This window comes from Musca autumnalis, unplaced genomic scaffold, assembly GCF_047663935.1.
Source record: "Musca autumnalis isolate F117 unplaced genomic scaffold, ASM4766393v1 scaffold_3, whole genome shotgun sequence".
Classification (NCBI taxonomy): Eukaryota; Metazoa; Arthropoda; class Insecta; order Diptera; family Muscidae; genus Musca; species Musca autumnalis.
In genome coordinates, this window is record NW_027411866.1 from 254008756 (window position 1) to 254033296 (window position 24541).

The following is a 24541-nucleotide window of genomic DNA, read 5'->3' on the forward strand; positions in this document are numbered from 1 at the left end:
CTGCCACAAAATATTGATTCTGTATTATTTTCAGCCAAATTTTCAAAAAACCTCAAAATACATTGAAATTGGTGATTCCATTGTAGTTGGTCTAAACTGAAACTTTGAGCTATGTTGATAATTTTTGCTACGTATAGTATCTACCCCTTAAGATGTCGAAATGTAAAATTTCAGCGGAATCGGATTAAAAATATTGCAAAAAAACTCTTCAAAATACCTTTAAATTGGGGTACCCTTGTATGGGGGCTGTTTGAGCCCAAACAGGCTAAACGTGGTGCAAAAATCCAATACTTTAAGATTTTTGTTGCAACAATTTGTATTCACGGTCCCCCATATGACGGTACAAGTTTCATCAGGGGCAAGCCCAAACTTCCTGAGAAAATAGCCTGGTCCAGAATTTGGCCTTCGTAATATGTTGTCCAAACTTAGTTTAAGTTCGAAGATAAGCCATATCGGTCCACTCTTTCAGGTTCCTCCTCCAAAAGTTCAAAAATGTTCGGAAAAATTGTGCGCACGATAACTCAGGGAGTAATCGATTTGGTCCATACTGTACACATCCTAACATATATACGAGTATTTACTAGATATAAATCAGGTTCAAATGTGTACTTTATTTGTCCACTGCTTCGGGTACCTTCCACACAAAATTTCGGATAAGCTCACTATACTCGTAAGACCTGCTCTCGAATCATGCATTCGCTGCCTCAATTAGGACAGTAAACGTTTTTTCAGGGGCAAGTCCATACTTCCTGAGAAAACAGCACGAAAGTTCTTGGCACCACCATATGGCTGGAGAGCACGATAACTCCCGAACTGATCAACCGATTTGGTCCAAAAATTGGATTTTGTCATATTTTGTCCAAACTAAGTTTCAGTTCGAAGATGAGCAATACCGATCCACATCTTCCGATACTTTTCCCCACAACTCCCGATACTTTTCCACACTGAAATGGTAGGCACGATATCTCTTGAACGGGGCAATCAATGTGGTCGAAACTTTGGATCTCCTAATATTTTGCCCAAATTTAGTTTTACTTCTATAATGGCCAAGATCGGTCCTCTCATTAGGGTACCTCCCCCACAAAAGTTCAACATTTGTGTCTAAATGCAGCTTAGGGTCTGTTCGAAGATCGTTTGTCCAAAAGTTATACGATGACCCACTGAAATAATTAATGGGCGCGATACCTATCGAAAAGATATGGCTCCCAAAATAAGATCCACTTCCATAATGGACTATGTCGGTCCATTCTTTTAAGTACCTCCTCCGCAACACTTTTGAACTTTAATCCTAATCCACATTTTTGTCGGCAAGTAAAAATATCCAAAAAGGGCCACACAATTTTTAAAAAGACCTAAATACATTCGATCTGTCCGAAGATGAATGTTTCAATTCACATAGGCTGAGGGTACATCTCTGCCGACAAAGCCATTGCGACAGGTCCATGTTATAATAATGAGTTAGTAGGGTGTTTTGTAAGTATTCACTGCTCCCAAAAAAATATATTAGGATTATTTGGTAATGATTTTTTGCTGAGACAGCATGTGCTTCAAAATAAACCATACTTTTTTCTGAAATACTCAGGAAATGTCGGTATTGAGGGTATACCACATAGCGGGAATGAAGTAATATACTGTCGCCATAAATGCATTAAATAGCATCAGTTGTAAAATAAGAAGAACATTAGTAGCCAACAGATGGCACTTTGGACTATGTAAGCATAAAGACAAAGCCATAAATTACATTTTATAAAACAATCTTAGTACTATAGTAAAACGTATCGAGTTCCAATGATTACTTTGACTAGGCCCTGAAATGACCAATGATGAGCACATTAAAAAGTCGTATAATTAATATTATATTAATATTCCAAATTATGAAACAACAATCCGAGGGGATTGAAACTCTATTTTATTCTATATGTCACCTAATTAAAAAAATTATTTTATGGGGTTATAACGCTGGGGCTATAATATATCGATTTCTTCGCCAGAATTTATTTACTTCGATCTAATATTAAACATTCATGGAATCTCATTGAATATGATTATATATGTGCATTAGCCGACCCGGTCCGCGTTGCTGGTCCTTGTTTTATGTTACCTTTTATTAAATCATCAATTTTATTTTTCGTGCATCGCTAATTAGCCGGGACCTGCAACTGACTATAAATTAAAAATCTTCAGAAATGTTGGAGTCGATATGCAATTTTAACATCCCGCCAAAAACTGATGACTAGAGGCATACTTTTTTTTATCTGTTGTAATAGTATAACTGGAAGTGCTTGTCTAAACGTTATTTGCTTTTTAGATCCTTCAAGAATCGATCAAAAGCTTCTAGGGAATTTTTTGTGCCATCGTACATTCGTTTCAGATGATAATATTGGAAGTGTGCCCTTCATACAAATGGATGTTCAGTGATGAAGCTATATCTACCGATATGTTACCTTCTAATTTAAACATTTGCTTTCCAAAAAGACCAAAGCTTCGTTATGAATAACATCTGGTATTTCCAATGATTTGTAACATATTTAAGAAAGTGGGAGTGGTTGGGTCTTATGGTTCGTAAGTTTTACATATATAGCGCATTTTATAAAATAGGGCGCAGAGCATAACCCGCACCTCCGCAATTGAACAAAATATATAGGCTTTTTCCACCAAGGGCCATCCCGGTACATCATCTGAAAATGACATGGAAATCGGTTTAGTAGTTTTGGAGATATAACACATTTAAAAAAGTGGGCGTGGTCGGGTCATAAGGCCATAAATAAGTGCCTCGGGTCGGTGACACAACCACCATTGTCTATCGAATTCATTTTCAAACCCCGCTCCACTGAACTTCCACAAAATATATAGTTTATTTTAATCTGGGGATATATATGCAGCCTATTTTCACCAGGATTATCCCGGTACATTCTCTGATCTTTTTATGAATATCGGCTCAGTAGTTTCAAAAATGTAACATATTAAAAAACTGTCGTAGTCGGGTCTTTAGGCCCCAAAATGGGTACCTAGGGTCGGAGACATAACCACTATTGCCTCACAGATTAACTTCCTCACCGATACGTTCGTCAGTTTTGCTAAACGGGCGTTTTTAAAAAATAGGACATTGCACAGTGGATCCACCATTGGCCAAATATAAAAAATGAATGTCAAAATTTTGGTACAATATCTGGCAACTATGACATGGACCTTTTTAAAAATATATTACTTTTTCGTTCGAACGCGATCTCCTTAACAATAGCTTCAAAAGTCTTAACAGTTGACTAATATCTTTTGTTGTGAGTACAACCTATATTTTAAGTGCAAGAAAATATATTCAAAATATCGCGAAACTAATACGTATAGCAAAATATTATAGTGGATTTTGAAGGAGGGGGTAATAGCTTAATTTTCATTAAAAAGTAGGGTTTTAGCGTGTTGTGAATTCTAGTTAGCTGCATATTTTCTTAGTGTATTTTGTAATGCCAATTCGATCATATACTTAAATTTGACCAAAGGTTTTAGTCATGATGCCCACCAGTGCCCAGCTCGGGAATAATTTTCCAAAGTAGGTCATGGATTTAAGATTATTCAGTATTAAAATCTACTGCCATCTAGTGCCAGACTATAAATGGTGGGCCGTTGACTAAAGCTGCCCTAGAATAGGGTTTCTATGGATATATTAGCGTATAATTCTGTTATCTGACCAGGTACATTAACATAATTGGAAATCTTCCAAATTTGTCTTATGTTGGCAGGAAGAGCGCCATTAGATCTGTATTAAAAATTCTACCAATTTTCAGACAAAAATGTTGTTTTTTTTTTAAATCCGCTAAATTGGTTGGATTGTATGTTGTTTTGGAGATTGTTTTTTTCCCCAGGCCTATTTTTGCATCATAAGATAATCGGGACTTTTTTCATGTCATTTTGTATTAAAAGCATAAAACAATTCCTACCGTATACCCCCTCCAGAGGGGAAAGGGGAAGAATAATACGCTTCTGGTTTCTTAAAACACTCTTCGCAGCAGCACAAAGCTGTATCCGGCGCATTGGCTTGCTTTTTTACATTCTAAATATTTTTGGCCACTTTTTCAATACAAGTGGATTAACTGTGCATTGGGAAGGTAGCCCAGGCCCTCCAAAATTCAGCAAAATATATAGCCTATTTTAACCACGGGTGATCTCTGTACATTCTCTGAAATTTTCAAAATATCGGTTCCGCCGTTTAGAGTCTATACGGAACATAAAAACATACTAACATACACACATTTTCTTTTATGTATAAGAAGATATATGTAATTTATTAAACTCTCAAATAGAGTTTAGTCTAAGAGTACAATCGAGTAACATCGATTTGTAAGGTAGAAGTTCGGAGGGGGAGGTTCGGAGAGTGTAAGTTCGGAACGGGGTGGTACGGGGCAGGTTGGTTCGGAGGGTGGCAGTTCGGAGCAGAGTGATTCGGAAAGGTGAAGTTCGGAGCGGTGTGGTTAGCAGGGTGGACGTTCGGAAGAATTAATTCAATCGTTCGTTTCAGTTTTACTAATATAGCGTTTTTAAAAATCGGGCATAGCGGAGGTTCCCGACCCTCCGAAATTCAACAAAATATATGAAATTTTCAGGAAAATCGGTTCAGTAGTTTTGGATATAACAGATTTAAAAAGTGGGTGTGCTAAAATATGGCTTTTAAAAAAGTAGGGCATGGAGGAGGTAACCAGCCCCTTCCGAAATTCAAAAAAAAAAAAAATATATATAAATATAGCCTAGTTTCACCACGTGTGTTCCCTGTACATTCCCTGCAATTTTTAAGAAAATTGGTTCAGCAGTTTTTGTGTCTATACGGAACATACAAACAAACATACTAACATACACACATTGTCTTTTATATAAGAAGAAGATGATATGTATTTCATAATTTTGACTTTATTTTCTATTTTTAACAGAACTTTTGTGACCAAAGACCAAAATATTTCCCATAGAAAATATATTCCCTGAAATGTCTAGCTCATTGCAATGTTGTAATATCAGTGTAGTAAAATTTATTATCTGGAGTAAAATTTATTATCTGGAATGTTTCTTCATATCTCCAAATTTATTATGACATTAATAAATATTTATTGCAGGAATTTCATAATTAATGCATTAAAACTTTCACAGAACAAAAACAATGACAATTTAAAGTGGCATTTGTAATCAACTGTAAAATTTATTCGAACGAATGTTTTTCATCGTTCACTTAATCTCTTCGTCGAGAAGATAAATTGTTGTTGATTAGTGGCAGCAAAACAAACAAAGGAAACTAGAAAAACAACTAAAAAACGAACTATAAAAACAACAAGAAATAACAAAAAATTACAATTTTTCGCATTAAAATTCTATGTAACATGAAACTGAAAAAGGCGGAGCATTCTCTATCAAACAAAAAAGGGAAACGCCTCTTCGGGAAATGTACAAACGATATTCCCCCACTGTAATCGGTATGGGGGATACTGTTACTGCTGTAAATGTATACTTATTTATGTATGCGTGCGCTTCTGTATATATGTACAACAGAATGGGAGGAGCCTAACCAAACACAGCTAACGACGTTTGCCATGGAACAAGGTTAAACATCAAAAAGAGAGTAAGAGAGTGGTTTTATGTACTAGTGCAGTAAGGGAATTAAGGTGTAATGTGAGTAAATATTTATTTCTGTGTCAACTGAGAGTGAGAATCTGTGTATTTAATGTAGGTACCTGCAAATATTATAGTGTGGGTTATATAAGTCGACGAGTGGTAAATAAGCACTTGCATGGCTTATTGTTCAGTTGTGTGTTACGAGTAAATGCCAAGTTCTTGGTGGGATGCGGTGACGTATGATTAATATTAATTGCTTTGCGATACTCATACGCCGCCGCAATGGGGAATGTTGGTTGGGAGAGTTGTTTTAAATTATTTTATTTTATTGCAGGTTATTTATTATTTTATGAGAACAATAAATTCGCTAACTTTAAATAAATTCATGAATTAAAAATGTTTCAACTTCAATTTATATAATTAATAGAAATACATGATTTTTGGCGCCTAAATACTAGAAATAGTTGGCATAAAAAATGTTTAAAATAAAATAAAAATATTTAAACTATAAAGTATAGAACCAAAAAAGAAGAATTGTGTATAAAATAGTATAGCTAGTATTATTATCTATATAAATAAAAAATCAAATGTCGTTCGTTAGTAGTTGCAAACAAAATTTGACCATGCCAACATTTTTCAATTTTCAATTTTTATCTTTTCTACAAAAACTACTGAACCGATTTTCCTGAAATTGTCAGGGAATGTAAAGGGATGACCCCCGGTAAAAACTAGAGTTGTGCCAAAGGAACTATATGGAACTATCTAGTTCACTTCGCAGTTCCAATGGCCCACATTTTTTCTTTGAACAAACTGCGTATACTTACCATCACACGTTATATTTCATTATGTTGCTCATACGTTTTGGAACTAGTACAAGGAACTAGGAACTAGATTACCCAACTCTAGTAAAAACAGGCTACCCGTTTTGTTGAATTTCGAAAGAGGCGGGGTACATCCCCTATATCCTATTTCTTTAAAAATGCTATATTTACAATAATTACGAATGTATCGGTTAGGAAAACAATTTGCGAGACAATTGTGTTGGTGTCTCAGACCTCACTTACTTATTTGGCAACCAAAGACTTGACCACGCTCACTTTTTTTAAATATGTAACATCTACAAAAAACTACTGAACTGATTTTCCTGAATTTATTTTTGGCATGTATTTAAAATGACACATATCCGCCACTTTTACATCATCGACTAGATCGAATATTTTCAAAGAATGTAATGTTTCTAAAACTTTGATAATGTGACTCGGGATTATGGCTAACTGCTTTACAAATGCAATATAATCAGCGAAAACATCAGGCTTTTTAATTTGCAAAGCACAAATGACGTATTATATATAAGCACCACACATAATTTCATGTAAGACATACCACAACAAATTAAAAAAAAAATATTTTTTTATAAATTTTGCAATGTGCGAGGTATTTAAACACATACTCGTACATCATCACAATGAAAAGAATTCCACATATGCGCTTATAAAGCAACATAGCTCCCAAGTATACATTTTCGTTTTGATAAAATCGATTAAGATTCACCGCTGGGGTTGTTATAATAATAACTAGCAGACCCGGGCCCGCATTGCTGGCCCATCGTTATGTTTTTAATGACAACTTTGTATGGGCTTTGTTCTTAACAATTCAAAAAAAAATGGCAATATTCTTTCTCATTTTCGGATCCATTGTCAAACTTAGTTATTCATTCAGGATTTGTATATTTATATTTTATATATTTTATCTATCTTTCTCTAACGGACTTTGTTGGATTTTACCCCTAACGATGATGTTTAGAATTTATAATCATCCATATGTTTATCCCAACGCGATCTCTTCAAAACATAAAGTCGTATTATTTCGCTGTTGAAACCAAAACATTTGTAACTTTTGTAAATATTGCGTCTTTACAAAAATGAGGCATAGGGGAGGTACCCCTACCCCTCCGAAATTCAACAAAATATGTATCCTATTTTCACCGGGAGAAATTCCTTTTAAAAAGTGGGCGCAAAAATGGGTCTGGTCAAATTTTCTTCGCATAAAAACCTAACTTGGTCTACGGCTAACATTTACACAAACAATTATCCAAATCGATCCAGCCGTTTTAAACTGATTCAATTACCAACAAACGACAATTTAGTTTTTTATGTAAAGATTTGCGCGAAATATTTTGTAATGTAAATGTAAGCAAGTAAAAAAGTGTCAGTCGGCTTTGCCGACAGAAATATACCCTCAGCCAATGTGAAGTAAAACTTTCACCTACGGACAGATCGAATGTATTTAAGATCTCTTCAGAATTTTGTGGCCCTTTTTGGACATTTGAACTTGCCGACAAAAATGTGGATTAGGAACTAACTGCACTAATACACAAATGTTGAACTTTTGTGGAGGAGGTACCCTTAGGAGGACCGATATGGGCCATTTTAGAAGTTAAACTACATTTTGACAAAATATTAGGAGATCCCAAGTTTGACCAAATTTGTTGCCCCATTCAAGTGATTTTTTAAATATTGGGGAGAAGTACCGGAAGTTGTGGACCGGTATTGCCCCATGAAACTAAGTTTGTTTATATATTTTTTTATTTTATTATAATATGAATAAAGTAGTAAATACATATGAAATAGCATTGGCTACAATGGCCGACAGCCACATATGGTAACAAAGGGATTTTTATACACATTTCGGGCTTTTTTAATAAGAAATATGGACTTGCCCTGAAAAAACTTTTACCGTCGTAATGGAGATAGCGAATGCAAATCGCTTCAACATAAATAAAAGTGATTCGAGAGCAGGTCTTGAGGTGAACTTATCCGAAATTGTGTGTTAGAGGTATCAGAAGGAGTGGACAAATATAGTCCATGTGTAAATTATGGAAAAATCGTTCAATAAAAGTTATAGTGTGTCATAGGGGTTTTTGTACCTTTCAGGCCATTTTCTCAGGAAGTATGGAATTGCGCCTGATGAAACTTATACCATCGTTTGGAGGACAGTGAACACAAGTTACTACAACAAAAATCAAAGCGATTCGAGAGCAGGTCCTAAACTTAACTTTTCTGAAATGTTGTGTGGGAGGTACCCGAAGGAGTAGACCGATATAACTACTTAAACTAAGTTTGGACAAAATATTACGAAAGCCAAATTTTGAACCGAATCGGTTGATCCGTCCCGGAGTTATCGTGCGCTCCAGCCAGACATGGCTAAATCAACTCCTAATTGTCTGAAACACATTTCGTCCAAACATACTTGGGGTCTATGAAAGAGTATATACCCTCGTTAGCATAGATGCTGAGGGTATAAAAAATGGGTAGAAATGGGTTGAAGCGAACGTGTCTTTTTTGTTTTCTCTCGATTTGTGATTAGACCACAGTTTTCACGACATTCCTGTCAAAGTAAAAGTAGAAGCCAAGTGAATAAGGATCATCTCAACAGTCTAAAGGCTGAGGACCTGCTCAGGTTGACATGACAAGAACCCATGGCTCGACAAATATGCAGACGAAAATGGAATTGGATTGGCCACACCCTCAGAAAGAACGAGGAGAGTATCGCAAGAATGGCTCTAGAATGGACTCCCCAAGGACGCCGGAGGCCAGGTCGACCGAAAATGACGTGGCGAAGAAACATTTCAAAAGAACTAAAGCACTATATTTCCAAGTGGAATAAAATAAAGAAAAAAGATGCAGCTGATGCTACATCTTAGCGTATAAATTATATTTCTAAAAATATATAAAAATTAAAAGATGCGGTCTTGCTGTACACGAAAATCACATGCGGAAAAATGATTTTGATAATTACGCGATTTACACATATTTTAAAAATGCTTATAAATAAAAACGGTTAATTTGAACTTTATTTCCGTTTAAGAAGTCTAATGATTTTACTCAACAACCCGATAGCTGTCCTCAATGCGAAACTCTCTATTTGAAAGTAGATAAAACAAAATCCGCACACTTTCTTTCAAGGAAAATAAAGGAAGTAGTCCAGATTTTTTCCAATATTTTTAACTCTGGAATGCATGTGAAAACTATTTTTTCAAACCAAAATTTATTTTTTGTCACCAAACTATTATCCTGATCATTAATTTTTGGTCTCATTTGATTCTCCGCGTTTTGATCCTCAACAAATTTGTATGTAATTTTATGATCGTTAAATGGACCTTTATTTTGAAAAAAGTTTACTTATATTCCATAATCTGTCCATTTTATGTACATTCCGCGAATTCTGAGTAACATTTTACATGTATTACTCGCTGAAGACACTTCGAGAGAAGTTTATAGTAACAATTGTGCTCATTAAAATAATTAGCGTTTTTATAACATTTTTTATTAAAAGCCGAAATAAAACCGCATAACTTTCGTCCGTAACAACCAAAAATTGGATCGCGAGTAGATTCGTACTTGGGAATTTTTTCTTAACCTATGTATGTACCAAAAATCTTTGAGGTAGCTCTGATTTTGATGTTGAGTTTTACTAATGTTCTGAGTATTTTGAGTTCAATATTTTTTCTAATACGGGGGAAAGACTTTAGTTTACGATGAAATAAATCTAGCTGCCCCCACCCGCCACCTGACTAGTTATTCCCCTCATACCACGCCTGTAAAATCGTCAAAATTCCGAAAATTGGGAGGTACGTTTATATGGGACTTATACCTAAACTTAGACCCATATAAAAATTTTTTTGCAAGGAGGCATTTTGTTCACTGAGAACTGAAAATGCAAAATTACAGCCAAATCTTACCAACCGATTTGGCAAAAGTTTTTCAAAATACCGAAAATCGGAACTTTTAAATAGGAAATACAAAACCACAATCGGTTGGAAAATTTGGCTAAAATATCGAAATTCGGAAGATGCATTTATATGGTGGCAATATCTAAACTTGCAGGGCCAAAGAAGACCAGTATAGGAATTCTGTAACTTTTATCGATTGAAAAGTTGTTAAAATTTCTTTTGTTTTTGTAACAACAATAAAACAAACAAATGAATTTGTTGTAAAATAAACAATGAGTAAAGTTGTTAAAAAGTTACTGAATAGGGGGGCTGGCCGGCCTAGAACAACATGGCAGGGATGTATACAAAGCGAATGTCGAAAATTTAATCCCTCATGGAACGAAGTTAAAGCAACTGACGAAAATCGATGCGGATGGGAGCAACTTGTAGACGCCCTATGTTCCTAACCAGAACTATTTTATTTTGATATATGCGTGAATATTGCGAAAGGAGTTGTTTCTCTGTCCTGACGCATTTAAGGTTAAAAATATTGAAAAATTTTTATTCTTAGAAACGGAATAAGTAAAACAAAATGTACTTAAACGAGGATAGAAAATCAAAATAAAATATTCTACATATTTATATGAAAAAAAATGATCTCAAGACACAAATACTCATTACCGTGAAGTACGCCCAGTTATTCTAGAACAATGAACAAAGTCTCTTTTAATTTCATAAATATAATTTTATTTTTTAAATTATGTTTTTGAGATATTTTAGTCGTGTCCTAATTTTTTTATCATTCCCGTGCGCCAATGTGTTTATTAAGAGAAAAAATTCTTTAAACCGTTTTTTTTATATGTAATCTGTCAATTTAACGACAATTTCCGTTAGTTTTAAATATAATCGACAGAAGTGAAAAATATAGTCAGTTGTTTGAGAACTTTTGAAGTGTTTAGGGTTCTTTGTGCATGTTCCCGAAAATATTATAATTTTCAAATTTATGGTAATGGGGAATTAATTTCTTAAGCTTTCATTGAATTATATTATATTTGATTGAAGATTTCCACATTTAAATCCAAGAATAATCACGTTTCCATAATTACCATGACACTTATTACCGTGCTTATTTTCTAACTACGGTAATGACAAAAATAATAACCCATCGCTAATTAATACATAAAATTGTCTTATAAAACAGTATCAGCCGAAAAATATTTATTTAATCCCATTTTCGACCACAAAAACAAGTCTTTTCGCAATATTCACCCATATAGCAAATGTTTACACATTTTCCATATTGATAAATTAAATAAAGGACAAAAGAATACCTAAACGTTGACCTATATTGAACATTTTTCGCAAGGATGTACTTTGTTCACTAACAACTCAAAATGGCAAATTTCAACCAAAACGGTTGGAAAATTTGGATAAATTCGTCTAAAAATAGCAAAAATCGTGTGGTACCTTTTTATGGGGGCTATACCCAAATGTAGACCTACATCCAATAAGTTTTTTCATTATTTTGCTCGTTATAAACCCATGTTTAAAATTTCGAGGCTGTAACTCGAACTATATTTGGTACTCCTTTCCATACAAGGGGACCACTGTGCAATGTAGTTTTGCAAAGTCAAAAGGTTATACAAGAACATAACTTGTGAACGATTTATTGAGTAATGGTAGGTTCTAGAGGAGGCCGAATTTTCAGACAATGTCTCATCTGTAAAAGGTTATATGACATGAGACAATAATTACAATTACACATGCAAACTTGATATGACCGTCGCAAGAATTACTTATGACCTTAGTAATGTATTGATTATTGATTTCGGGAAACCATAGCTAAATGCTGAAGACATTAAAATTATTTTTATGAGTGCAATAAATTATAATTCAGAATTTGTGTAATGTTATTCCTTTTGCAATATTGAGTTGGTTAACTGAAAAGATTGTCTTTCAAATTGAGATTAATTAATTTGTACTCTTTTATATTTTCAGATAACTTGATAATTCTACAGCTATGGTAAGTAATTTTTTGTATTGTTAGATAGATCACTCTCGTCTCTTTTCCAAATTATCAAAAGTGTGAAATTTTAAAACATTTCCACTTTCATCTAAAATTTTAAGTTTTTAATGCAATTACATATTAAAATCTTAACTGTTATACTGCACTTTCCATAGAATGCACTATGCTCGGCTCATACTTCCAAAAATATCTGATTTATTTGTTAAAACAAATAAACACATCTTTAAGTAAAGTAAAACACAAATATTTACACCCATACATATGTAATCAAGGCACATGTGAACGCCTCGCCTTGTACTGGAATCTCCTTCTGCTGTTAATGTTTCTCCATATTGCGGCTACCAACAAACCATACATCAACAACACGAACAACACTTTATCATCGATGTTCAGTGGTGATGGTAGAAGACAAAGGATAGTGTCTACTACAATAAAAGTATAAGACAAGGAGCCAATGAAGGAGGGAGGGACAATGAAAAATCACTTTTTAAAACATCTTCATGTCAGAACAAGATGTTTCCTAACGCCTCAACATGTTGCGTCTGATTTTGTAAAAGTCTTTACAAAATACAAGGCAGGCAGACACAGACAGACAGTTTCGTCTCAAACTACATAGCGATGTGTGTGTGTTTTATTTGAATATGTCTATAAGTAATATATAATACGAGGGATGTTTAAAAAAAGAAGGTGGATGTTTGAAAATCAGATTATCTATACTCAAACTATACGAGAATGATTGAGCTATGTCTCATATTTGGTTCTGGTTAGTCTTAAACAGCAACATTAAAGATATAACATGCCTCTTAGCCATTTTCCGCTGCGGTGAGTCACCTTTCGGTAGAATTGCTGGAGTACATATAGGCGTATGTTATATGACATTACTTATACGGTGTGTATATTTGGGGCCCTTTTGAAGGTAGTTTCGAAAAAGTACAAATTATCCTCGTATTTGCAATATTTGCCAATAGATGGGTGTGAAAACTCAAGTAGGAGGTCTGCTTGTAAGACAATAATGAAGTCGTTAAAGGAGTTGAATGTGTTGACACACCCACTGGTGTCACATATATACAAGCAAGCAAAGACTTATACTCTTGGAGAGTCTATAAACGTTTAGTTTATCATTTTTGGAGATGAGTCTAAGATATTTTTTGTTAGAATGGTCAACATAAGTAATAATCTTAGATGGTTATTAAATAAATATTAACTTCACATGAATGGCTTAAAAATTTTACTTAAAAATTGTAGTTATGTAAAACCCTTTATCGTCTTAAAACATCATTTGCCATTAAATATTTTATTCAGATTTAAAATTGTTACATTTAACCCTTTCGCTATTCATTATTTCGTTTCGCTTTGTTGATGTTTATAATTCACGTTTTTTCTTCTTCAGTTGTCGTTGACAGGCTGTTCTGTGTGTTTTTTGTCCTTTGTTCATTTGTTTTCTGAAAACGTTTCCGTTTCCGCCGTTTTAACTTCATAAAATTGTTTCAATTTCATTCTTCTTTCATCCGTTCGTTCTTCTTGAGTACTTCTTAAACTCCACACAAAAATTAGCCTTCGTTATAATTAGACGACAAACAATGAACTGAAACAACAACAATAAAAACAAACAATCTACTTAATTTTGGAAGAAAAGTTGGAATTTGTTTGTGAAGAATTGTTTTGCTATTTTTTATTTGATGTGAATTGTGGTTAATTGTCTGTAGCTCATGAATTGTCATTGTCAGTCAAATGCATGCATTTTTTGAGGAAGTATATCCTATGGATGCGAAAACATTATTCTTTAAGATTAGAAATGTTTATTGAGAAAATAATGGACTGAACATCAAATAATAGGTTTTTTAACTGCTTCAAAGGAGTGTTAAACACTTAAAATGTATTGCAATTTAAAAAAAGTGTATATTCCGAAAAATCAATGGCCAAAACAAAATGCCTTCCTAGCATTTCAATAGGTTACAACATTACATTGCAAGCTTAAAGTAATATTCGACAACCATTGTGGGCGTATTGTTCAAAATGCTGATCCTATTTGGCCGACACTCTCTAAAAAACGAATGTTGTGAGGGTCGTCAAAAAAGGTCGTTATGCCAGAAAAAAAACGAAGTCGTGCATGAACGTATAATGCAAGATCGCCATGTAATATATAGTGAGATAGAGGCATCCTTATACACTTCTTCCACCAACTAACATTTGATATTGTATGAACACCTGGCCGCAAAAATGAATTTTTCTCGTTAAATCCAGCAAAATTGGACAATCGCTCAAAATGACGCTCTTGTGGATTGGTGCAAATAAATTGCGAATAAAAGCCATCGTTATGCTTCAAACGACGTTTATAAGACGGTCACAAACGACTAATCTTGGATCTATACGTATGAGCCCGAAACAAAACAGTAATCGAGAGTGGGGGTCTTCGAAAGCGAGTCAAATCTAACTGAAGTTGTCATGGAAGAAGCACATCGAAGCAAATTGTGGGCTGTTTCTTTGGCTAAACTGACCATGTGGCTACTACACACTTTCAGGAACGTAGGACGGTTAATTCTGAGTGGTATACTGCAATTTATTTGCCTGAAGTATCCTGAGAAATTCGAAAAACGAACAAGAGAAGACGAATAATTGTACTCCATGACAATGCGAGCTCTCACACATCGATTCAAACCAGTGCTTGCTTAACCGGACAAAACGTGAATTTGAGGGGTATCTCAATCGGAAAAAGTGCTTCAACAATGTGTTGCAGCGCATGAAAAAGTGCACAAATCGTGCTGGGGACTCCTTAAGGACACAATAAAACTATTTCAGATTGTAAGTAATCGCGTTTTTATTGTTAGGCCAGACTGCTATCGTGCAGCCCTCGTATGTATGGGAGGGGCCTCATTTTCATAATTTTATATTTCTCGGAAGGAAGATCAGTAGTTAATCATCTATATAGATATTAAATCTATCACTTTGGTTAACGAAGCTAAGAGCTGACGTATCGTACAATCATCCGCATATATTAGGATCTCAATGTCATCTGTAGCGGAATTGCAGAAAGGTAGCGGTTTGGGGAACACCTTATTTAATCTACGGGTATTGAACTCCTTTTTTCCGTATTCCACAAACGACTGTCATCCACATCCATAGCTGATTATCGAACGTTTGAATCACGGATGGAGGGAAGTCTAATTTATGAATGTTGATATGGTTGAAGGTTCGTAGGCATTCGATAGATCAAGAGTCACTGTTCGATAACTATTCTGGCTTAGTCTTCGACTTATATGTTGGAGTATGGCGTGTAATGATGTTGTGGTACTGTGCATTTTCCATGCTGATGTTGGGCAACTGGGAAACAGCTTCTCTTAAAGGGAAGAATTTTCACTAGTGGCGATAGGATGATAATCGGCATCTTTGTCTGGCTTCGGTAACAGGACCGCTCTGCCAACTCTCCAAGATTTTGGTACATATGAGAGCATAACTATTGAGGTTCTTTGTGGACCCGAAATTACCTTAGCCTAACGAGGATATGTACACTAGAGTGACAAAACAAAAACAAATTTTTGTTTTGATTGGAACTAACCATACATTTTTTCATTTGACCCAAAAACCTTATATAGGTCGATTAACGATAACACGTGTCACCCGAGCGAAACACGTGCCACCCGAGCGAAATGGTAAAAATTCACCTTTGGCCTCATACCATATACCATAGAAACAAATTACCATAGAAACAAAAATCGGGTGGCACGGGTTAACGTTAAACGATCGTCATAAAAGTTCATATGTATAGGGGTTTTGGGTCAAATGGACAAAAATTAGAGGGTAGGAGTTCCAATCAAAAAATATTATTTTTTGGTCGCACTATTGTTCACGTTAATACGATGAAAAGGTATCTCATTGAAATAGAGGTTTGCACGCCAAGGATTTTTGGGCAAAATCCGTTTCTGGCAATTTAGCCCTGTCTGCCGTCTGTTGAACAGATAAACAGTTCAACATTTTTCGTTAGAATGGTGCGCATGATAACCCTTTATGGCAGTATCCGCTTTGAGTCGAACATTACTCCCAAATACAATGTAGGTCCGAATATAATTTATATCGGTCTACTCTTTCACACAAAATTTAAAAAAATGCGAAAGTATAGTTTAACGATATGTCTCGGTAGGTTTTGAAATTTTTTGCTGCAATTTTTTAGATCCTCAAGCTTTAGGCTGACTGAGATGCCTTGCCTAAATAATTGTTTTAGATCCAAAAGTATGTTTAGAAGAAATACGTTTCAGACAATTTTGAGTCGATTTAGCAATGTCCGTCTGCTTGTCTGTCTGGCTGACTGGAAAGCACGATAATTCTCAAACAGATCAACCGATTCAACTCAAAATTTGGTTTTCGTAATATTTTGTCGAAACTTAGTTCAAGTTCGGAGATGCGCCTTATCGGTCCGTCCCCTCCGGAACCTGCCCATGGTCCATACTTTCCACATCGTAATATTTCTACCAGACATAGACCAGGTTCAAATATGGAGTTATGGTTACGGAGTGGTGGTACCTCCCACACAAAATTTCTTTCTCAAATAATTTTAATTTTTTTGTAACAGGTTCAACGGTTTACGACGGTTCAATTTTTACGAGAAAATGTCCGAAAACTTGAAAAAATCATTACGGCTACCACAGGTAGGGGCTGGCGCGCACGGTAACTTTCGAATAGGACACTGTGTTGGTTCACATTTTGCATTTTGTATGCTAATCTTGGATAAAGTTTAAAGATTGTTCTTATCGATTCACTACTACCCCACGTAAAGTTAAACATTTGTTTTTGCTTAGCAACCTATTTTGTCCAAACTGTGGATTTCGTAATATTGTGTCCAAAGTTAGTTAAAAATCGAAAATGGGCCACATCGGTCCACTCCTTAAATTACCTCCCTTACAAAAGTTATGTTTGAGGATCCTTGGACATTTTTACCGAAGGTACTCTTTGTGGTCCTGTGATTTACATTACAGCGATATTAGGTTTTTCGTGGACATTTTGGTTCAAAAGCCCTAAGTTATATGGTGACCAAAAGAAATACCTAGTAGGAATTCGTTTCTAAAATCGACTATGTAATTCCTTCAGGTATATCTTCGGCAACACTTTTGATAAAATCCATGTTTTTGTCGGCAAGTTCATACGTACGAAAAGGGCCACAAAATTACAAAACCCTCTAAATACATAATTTTTGGGTAAAGTTTCGCTTTAGTAGCCGGTATTCGATCATACAGGCTTCTTTACTTTTTTTTTGTTCAAGAAATCACAATTCTAATGGGACATTTTTGAAGAGTTTTGTTATTATATTTTATGGATTTTACAGCCTCTCTAATTCATATCTTACCAACATTTCTCGTTATTGTATGTTTATGTTAGTTGAAAAATCTTACTTTTTGTCACGAAATTTCTCTACAATTAATATCGATTGTTTTGTCAAATTCTATTTAAAAGTTTTTTTTGAACAATTAAAAAAGAAAACTCATTCGAAACACTTCCTTTTGTCCCGTTTTATTTTTATTTCCCCAATTAAAACAATTCTTTAAATGAAATTACTTTAAATTGGATTTCCTTATTCGTCATTGTTGAGGCGGGGGGATTGTTCCAAAGAAGAAATGTTATTAGTCTATAAGATTTGTCTACAAATAATGTGATAATCTGCGGAAGAGGATGTTTAGTTATTATAAAAGATTTGTCCCCAAACATAAAAAAGACAACATTGTTCCTAATTTGCCATTACGAAGTGGAGGGAGGAGAAATAAAAACGCCATAACTGCTGCATTTGCGAAAATCCTCAACTAATCTTCATTTAGAAGTCGCTTTGCTACTCCGCTTCTACTTTGTGAAATCACTTGGGCAATTTTTCATTTTAAAATATTCTCTTTTGGGTAATACCAAACAACAGCCAAGTGTACGATGCTATACGATTTGGAGCATGTCTCGTTTGTTACAGTTTATGAGGGGGAGGAGTATCACTTACCCTCCTCCTTCCCTTGTTGTTGTTTTTTGCAACATTGAGGCTTTTCATTATGGTTATTATGGCACTTTATATCTGTTTGGCCTCTTTTTAGTTACGACCGTCCTTGTTTTTTTCTTTGTTGTAGCTTTGTCTTCTTTTTTCTAAAAGACCTCCAAATCTGTAAAAATCATCGCGAACAACAACATTAACAAATGCTTATGAAAATCCTCCAAACATAATGTTAAGATTTTTCTTTCTACTTATTTTGCCTTAAGGGTCGTCATTCGAAAGTGAAGTACGAGTCTTGTGAGAAAACCAAGAGGACCCTTTTATCTATGGAAGGACGGACGAATGACGATGCAATGGTAAAATAAAGAAAATACTCGAGGCAGTCGTAAGATGTTATATTTTAATATCTTGTTGTGATGTCGAGGAATTTAGAGGAGATTTTTAGAAGGAGATGTCAAAATGCACTGTAGTTCAACACGCGAAAATATTGAATAAACATTTCATCACAATGACATCTAAGTTTCATTAATTGAGCTACATGACGTAAGGAGTTGTATTGAACCATGATATCTAGTGAAGTCCCACGCATCCAATCAATATGCTACGATCGTTAGACATACCAGACATAGGCGGATTTTTCTATTCAAAATTACCCAACCATCGTATAGCATATTCATAGGTTCGATGTAAATGTTGGCTAAATTAACTTTGTGTTACTGCCCAAAGTACCACCGAAATGATAGTGTGCACACCAGGGTTAAGACGTTTCGACATTTTTCTCAAAACTGATTTCCTGTAGCAACGATGAATGAACTTTTGCCTATTAATCACTAAAATAAAGTTCATTCCATCGAAATATAAAAAGTTCACGCACAAATCGATTTAAAGAAAATATTTTTTTGAAAAATTTTATGAAATTAATTTTTTTTTCAAAAAGTTTGTCCTGTAGCACGAATGAATAAACTGAAGCCTACTAATAACTAAAATAACGTTTATTTAATTCAAATATTGACAAAGGACATTCATACACACATTGAAAAACTTGTGAATTCTTATTTTTGTTAAAAAAGTATATATTTGAAAAAAGCGTTTACGACATTTCTAAGATTCTGGGAATTAAAGAAAATGAATAAGACCAAGTAAAAAAGTATCAGTCGGCTTTGCCGACAGAGACATACCCTCAGCCTATGTGAATAGGAACTTTCATCTACGGACAGATCGAATGTATTTAGCGTATTTTATTTATTATTGTCTTTTTAGGACGGAGGCCATTAATTATGATTTTTTTTTTTAATTTATTAATTGAATTAATCGAGCTAACATGGCCTAATCAGAATTTTGTGGCACTTTTTGGACATTTGAACTTGCCGAATAAAATGTGGATTAGGGTTAAAGTTCAAACGTTTTGCGGAGGAGGGAATGGACCGACATAGTGCATTACGGAAGTGGATCTTATTTTGAAAGTCATATCTTTTCGATAAATATCGATCCCACTAGTCATTTCAGTGGGTTATCGTACACCTGTTGGACCAGTATGCCAGGAAACAAAATATAACGAAGGCCAAATTTTGGACTAAATCGGTTTATTAGTTCGAGAGTTATTGTGCTCTCCAGCTACTACATATGGTGCCATAGTGGTTTTGTTTTCCAAGAAGTACGGACTTCCCACTGAAAACGCATTTAACGCGATTGCAAGTTGCTCCAACAGAAATCAAGGTTAGTCAAGAGCATATCTTAAAGTGAACTTATCCAAAATTTTGTGTGGGAGGTACCCGGTGGATTGGCAAATATAGTCCATATTCAAACCTGATCTATATCTGGTAGATATATTAGGATGCGTAAAGTATGAACCAAATCGGACCTTCCCTTCAAAAGTTATCGTGCGCACAATATTTCCGAACATTTTTGAACTTTTGTGGGGGAGGTACTGGACGGAGTGGACCGATATGGCTTATCTTCGAACTTAAACTACGGTTAAACAAAATATTACGAAGGCCACATTTTGGACCGAATCGGCAGATCCGTTCGAGAGTCATCTTGCGCTCCAACTTTTAGGCTATTTTCGCTTTTTAACGATGTGCAAAGTATGAACCAAATCGGTTAGTCCCTTCAAGAGTTATCGTGCGCACAAATTTTCCGCACATTTTCGAACTTTTGTGGGGGAGGCACCGGAAGGAGGATATAACCCATCTTCGAACATAAACTAAGTTTGGAAAGTGAAAATATTACGAAAGCCAAATTTTGGACCGAATCAGTTGATCCGTTCGAGAGTTATCGTGGATGCAGACAGACATACGGACATGGCAGTCACGTTTGGTGACGTTACGCTGACTGACTGAGAAAGGTCGATAAAATCAAGAAATAATTAGTGCACAAGTTATTTCAATCAAAAGTTTGTGAAGCACCCGGGAGTTACAGGGCGACGAGAAGAGTAATACTTCGCATGAGATCTCTTTCTGCAGAAGATGAACCACCACAATTTACAATGGATGATATTGTCACCGAATGTAATAAGTAACGCTAAACTATCCGAAGCCTTGGATCTGATGGAATCTCCATGGTAATGCTGAAACAGCTGGATGTGCTGGGAGTCGAGTATCTCACTAAAGTTGTCAACCTGTCGCTAGCCACCCACATTGTTCCCGAATTCTGAAAGATGTGCAGTGTGGTCCCGCTACTGAAGCCAGGTAAAGACGCCAGCAAAGGTGAATCGAACAAACCGATTTCGCTTTTGTCCCGGAAATAGATATCCATCGGGAATAGGTATCCAGTTGCCGATCTTCAGCATGACTTTCGTAAACAACACAGTACGACAACAGCGTGTAGCATCTCCACACGTATTAGTCGATGACTCAACCAGACAACGCGATGGGGTGGCAGTATGGCCCGCGAATATAAGTGCAACGCGATGAAGAATTATTCAAATCTGTCGGAATGCCGATCTGAGAACTGCAACATGTCTTGTTCAGGTGGTACCGTGAAAGCCATCCTAATCACTATATGGTGGATAGGACCCCCACCCTGGTATGTAGGTGGGATCTTTATGATCTAGGAAGTGAGGTCCAACGTTACAAGAGAGAACCGCTAGATCAACAAGCCTATCAAGCAGGTTTAATTAGCATTTACGTGGATCTATCGCAGCTGAGGAACGTCAGCTGCCACGACAAACCGGAGTAGTTTTGGCTCAATTATGCTCGGGTTGGTGTTGACATCTGAATTATAATAGGATCAATGACTTCATGCAAAACATCTGTCTAGTATGCGGCACAGACCCGCACGACTGGTTACATCCCATCGAAGCGGCCACATTCCTAGAACTGAAGATATATCCAGATTAAGGAGAAAAACAAACACACAAGCATATCAAATACTGTTACAACAACAAATAAACAGTGCGAAGTGATAAAAATTCCTTTGATTATACATTTTTTAGAGGTAACGATTTATAAGTTGCCCATTTTATACTTTCAGCTTTATGCTAACGAAGGTATATACACTTTCATGCCGAAGTAATGGTTTCTAACGCCAAGTTTGTTTGGAATAAATACGTTTCAAAAAATTTTGAGTCGATTTAGCAACAATGTCCGTCTGGCTGGCTGGAGCGCACGATAACTCTAGAACGTATGAACCGAAATTCGAAATTTTTCGGAAAAAATGTGTACACGATAACACCTGAAGCGAGTAACAGATTTGGTCCATGCTTTACACATCTTGAAATTTCTACCAGAGATAGATGAGATTCCATTATGACCCCTATCGGTTCACTCCTCCTGTTTAAGACCTGCTCTCGAATCGCTTTGATTTTTGTTGTAGCACCTTGTATTCACTGCCTCCATAACGACGGTTCAAGTTTTTCAGGGCCAAGTCCATACTTCCTGAGAAAATAGCCCGAAAGCATAAAAACTTTATTGCACCATAACTGTCAGACGAATGAACCTATATGGTCTAAAATTTGGCCTTTGTAATATTTTGTCCAAACTTAGTATATGTTCGAAGATGATCAATATCGGGCTAGACCCCCGGTACCTCCCCCTCACAATAGGAGCAACCAATTTGGTCCAAACTTTGGTTCCTCTAATACTTTGTCCAAATTTATTAAAACTTCGAAAATTGTCCGCATCGGTCTTCTGCTTAGGGTACCTCACCCACAAAAGTTTAATATTTTTGTGTAAGTGCAGGTAAGGCTCAGTGCATAGATGCTATGGGAATTTATATCGTTGCTTCTCATTATTGGCGAAAAGGATTTCGATTGCGTATCCAGTATTTGATTCGATCTTGTCAATAGATGAAAGTTAAATTTAATGTATATTTGAAATACAGACTTTTTATTCCCGAGACCTCTCTATGTTATATCTTTATTTTTATTTTATTTCATTGGAACATTGGTGGCGTTTTTTTGGATAGCTGTTACAATTTTGATTTTTCTTTTCATTTCATTTTATTTTATTCTATTTTATTTTACTTTACTTTATTTTTATTTTATTTTTTTTTCATTTTATTTTATTTTATTTTATTTTATTTTATTTTATTTTATTTTATTTTATTTTATTTTATTTTATTTTATTTTATTTTATTTTATTTTATTTTATTTTATTTTATTTTATTTTATTTTATTTTATTTTATTTTATTTTATTTTATTTTATTTTATTTTATTTTATTTTATTTTATTTTATTTTATTTTATTTTATTTTATTTTATTTTATTTTATTTTATTTTATTTTATTTTATTTTATTTTATTTTATTTTATTTTATTTTATTTTATTTTATTTTATTTTATTTTATTTTATTTTATTTTATTTTATTTTATTTTATTTTATTTTATTTTATTTTATTTTATTTTATTTTATTTTATTTTATTTTATTTTATTTTATTTTATTTTATTTTATTTTATTTTATTTTATTTTATTTTATTTTATTTTATTTTATTTTATTTTATTTTATTTTATTTTATTTTATTTTATTTTATTTTATTTTATTTTATTTTATTTTATTTTATTTTATTTTATTTTATTTTATTTTATTTTATTTTATTTTATTTTATTTTATTTTATTTTATTTTATTTTATTTTATTTTCATTTAGCTCTGAAACACTGTTCATTTCATCGTCATTTGTTTTATTTGCGTTTCTTATTGTATTCCAAGTATTCTCTCTATTTGCTTCTATCACTTTTGCATAAGAAATGATACAGTGTCTTTATTTTCTTAACCATAAAATACAAGTCAAACTTGTTGGTGTTGTTTTTTGTTGCCGCGTTGGTATTATTTTTTATAAGCCGTGAATAAACGCTTGATTTTGTTTGCTTGTGAATGTCCTTTTATGCTCGAGCTTTTTTTCTTTCACTCCATTGTGTAGGAGGAGTGTGAAAACTTTACAGGCAATCATTGAGTATTTAAGAGGATTTACATGACAATGATGGAGGAAAGGGGGGACAAAAATGACAAAGAAAAAAAAAACCAACACCCAATAACATTTAGTCTAGCATCCCATTTGACTATTCACAATTGTTTGGTCGAAGGTGTTTTGGTCTGTCTTCGTGGGTCGTTTTGTTCGAAAATGCCCCAAAAATTATTCCGCGTCTAAGAAGTCAATTTTTAATGTGAGTTTAGGAAAACTTTGTTGTTTTCTTCGTTATTTTTATGAGAAGAAAAACGGTGATTTGTCTTTTGGCCATTAAGTACCCAAGGATGAGTGTTTGGTTTAGCCATCCATGATGATGGTGAAGTCGAGGGTTAAATGTTTTCACACAAAAGTTTTCTTTTTTACTTCGTCATCTTTTTTTTCATTCCAAAGTTGATGGTGTTGTCGAAGAAAATAAAGTTATTTTGTAGACGAAATACATTAACGTGATTAACTTGAGATGCGTGTCGGCATGTGGCTGGTTCCAATGATGGCTCATTTTATTGAATTTATTTGCCAAGAGTTGAGGAAGTTGTTATCAGACATATTCTTATCAAGAATGACGGTGTTAATATTTTTCCTTGTGGCTGCATTGATGAGCTGCTGTCATGTTGGTGAAAAGGAACTTTGATTTAATGAAGTGTGAAACATTAGGCATAAAAAGGTTAGTTGGAATTATAGACAGAATCATTTACCAATCACCCATGCTTTCATTCAATTGTCAGGAATTTGAGGAAAATTTCCAAATGGACTATTCTTTCATGCCAATGATTGTAACGTGATCCTATGTTCAATAAAGTGGTCGACTTTTTACTAAAGAGCCTGAAGACGACTCAAGCACAGCACATTAG

At 34.5% G+C, this 24541-nt stretch overlaps 1 long non-coding RNA gene across 1 annotated transcript in view; it reads left to right on the forward strand.

Annotated features, from left to right (window-relative positions):
* The window catches only part of LOC141399367 (uncharacterized), a 292628-nt gene that overhangs the window by 140284 nt on the left and 127803 nt on the right, over window positions 1-24541 (forward strand). Inside the window, exon 2 of the long non-coding RNA XR_012411827.1 lies at window positions 12302-12326. This is a non-coding gene — a long non-coding RNA (uncharacterized lncRNA). The remainder of the gene's footprint in view (window positions 1-12301; window positions 12327-24541) is intronic.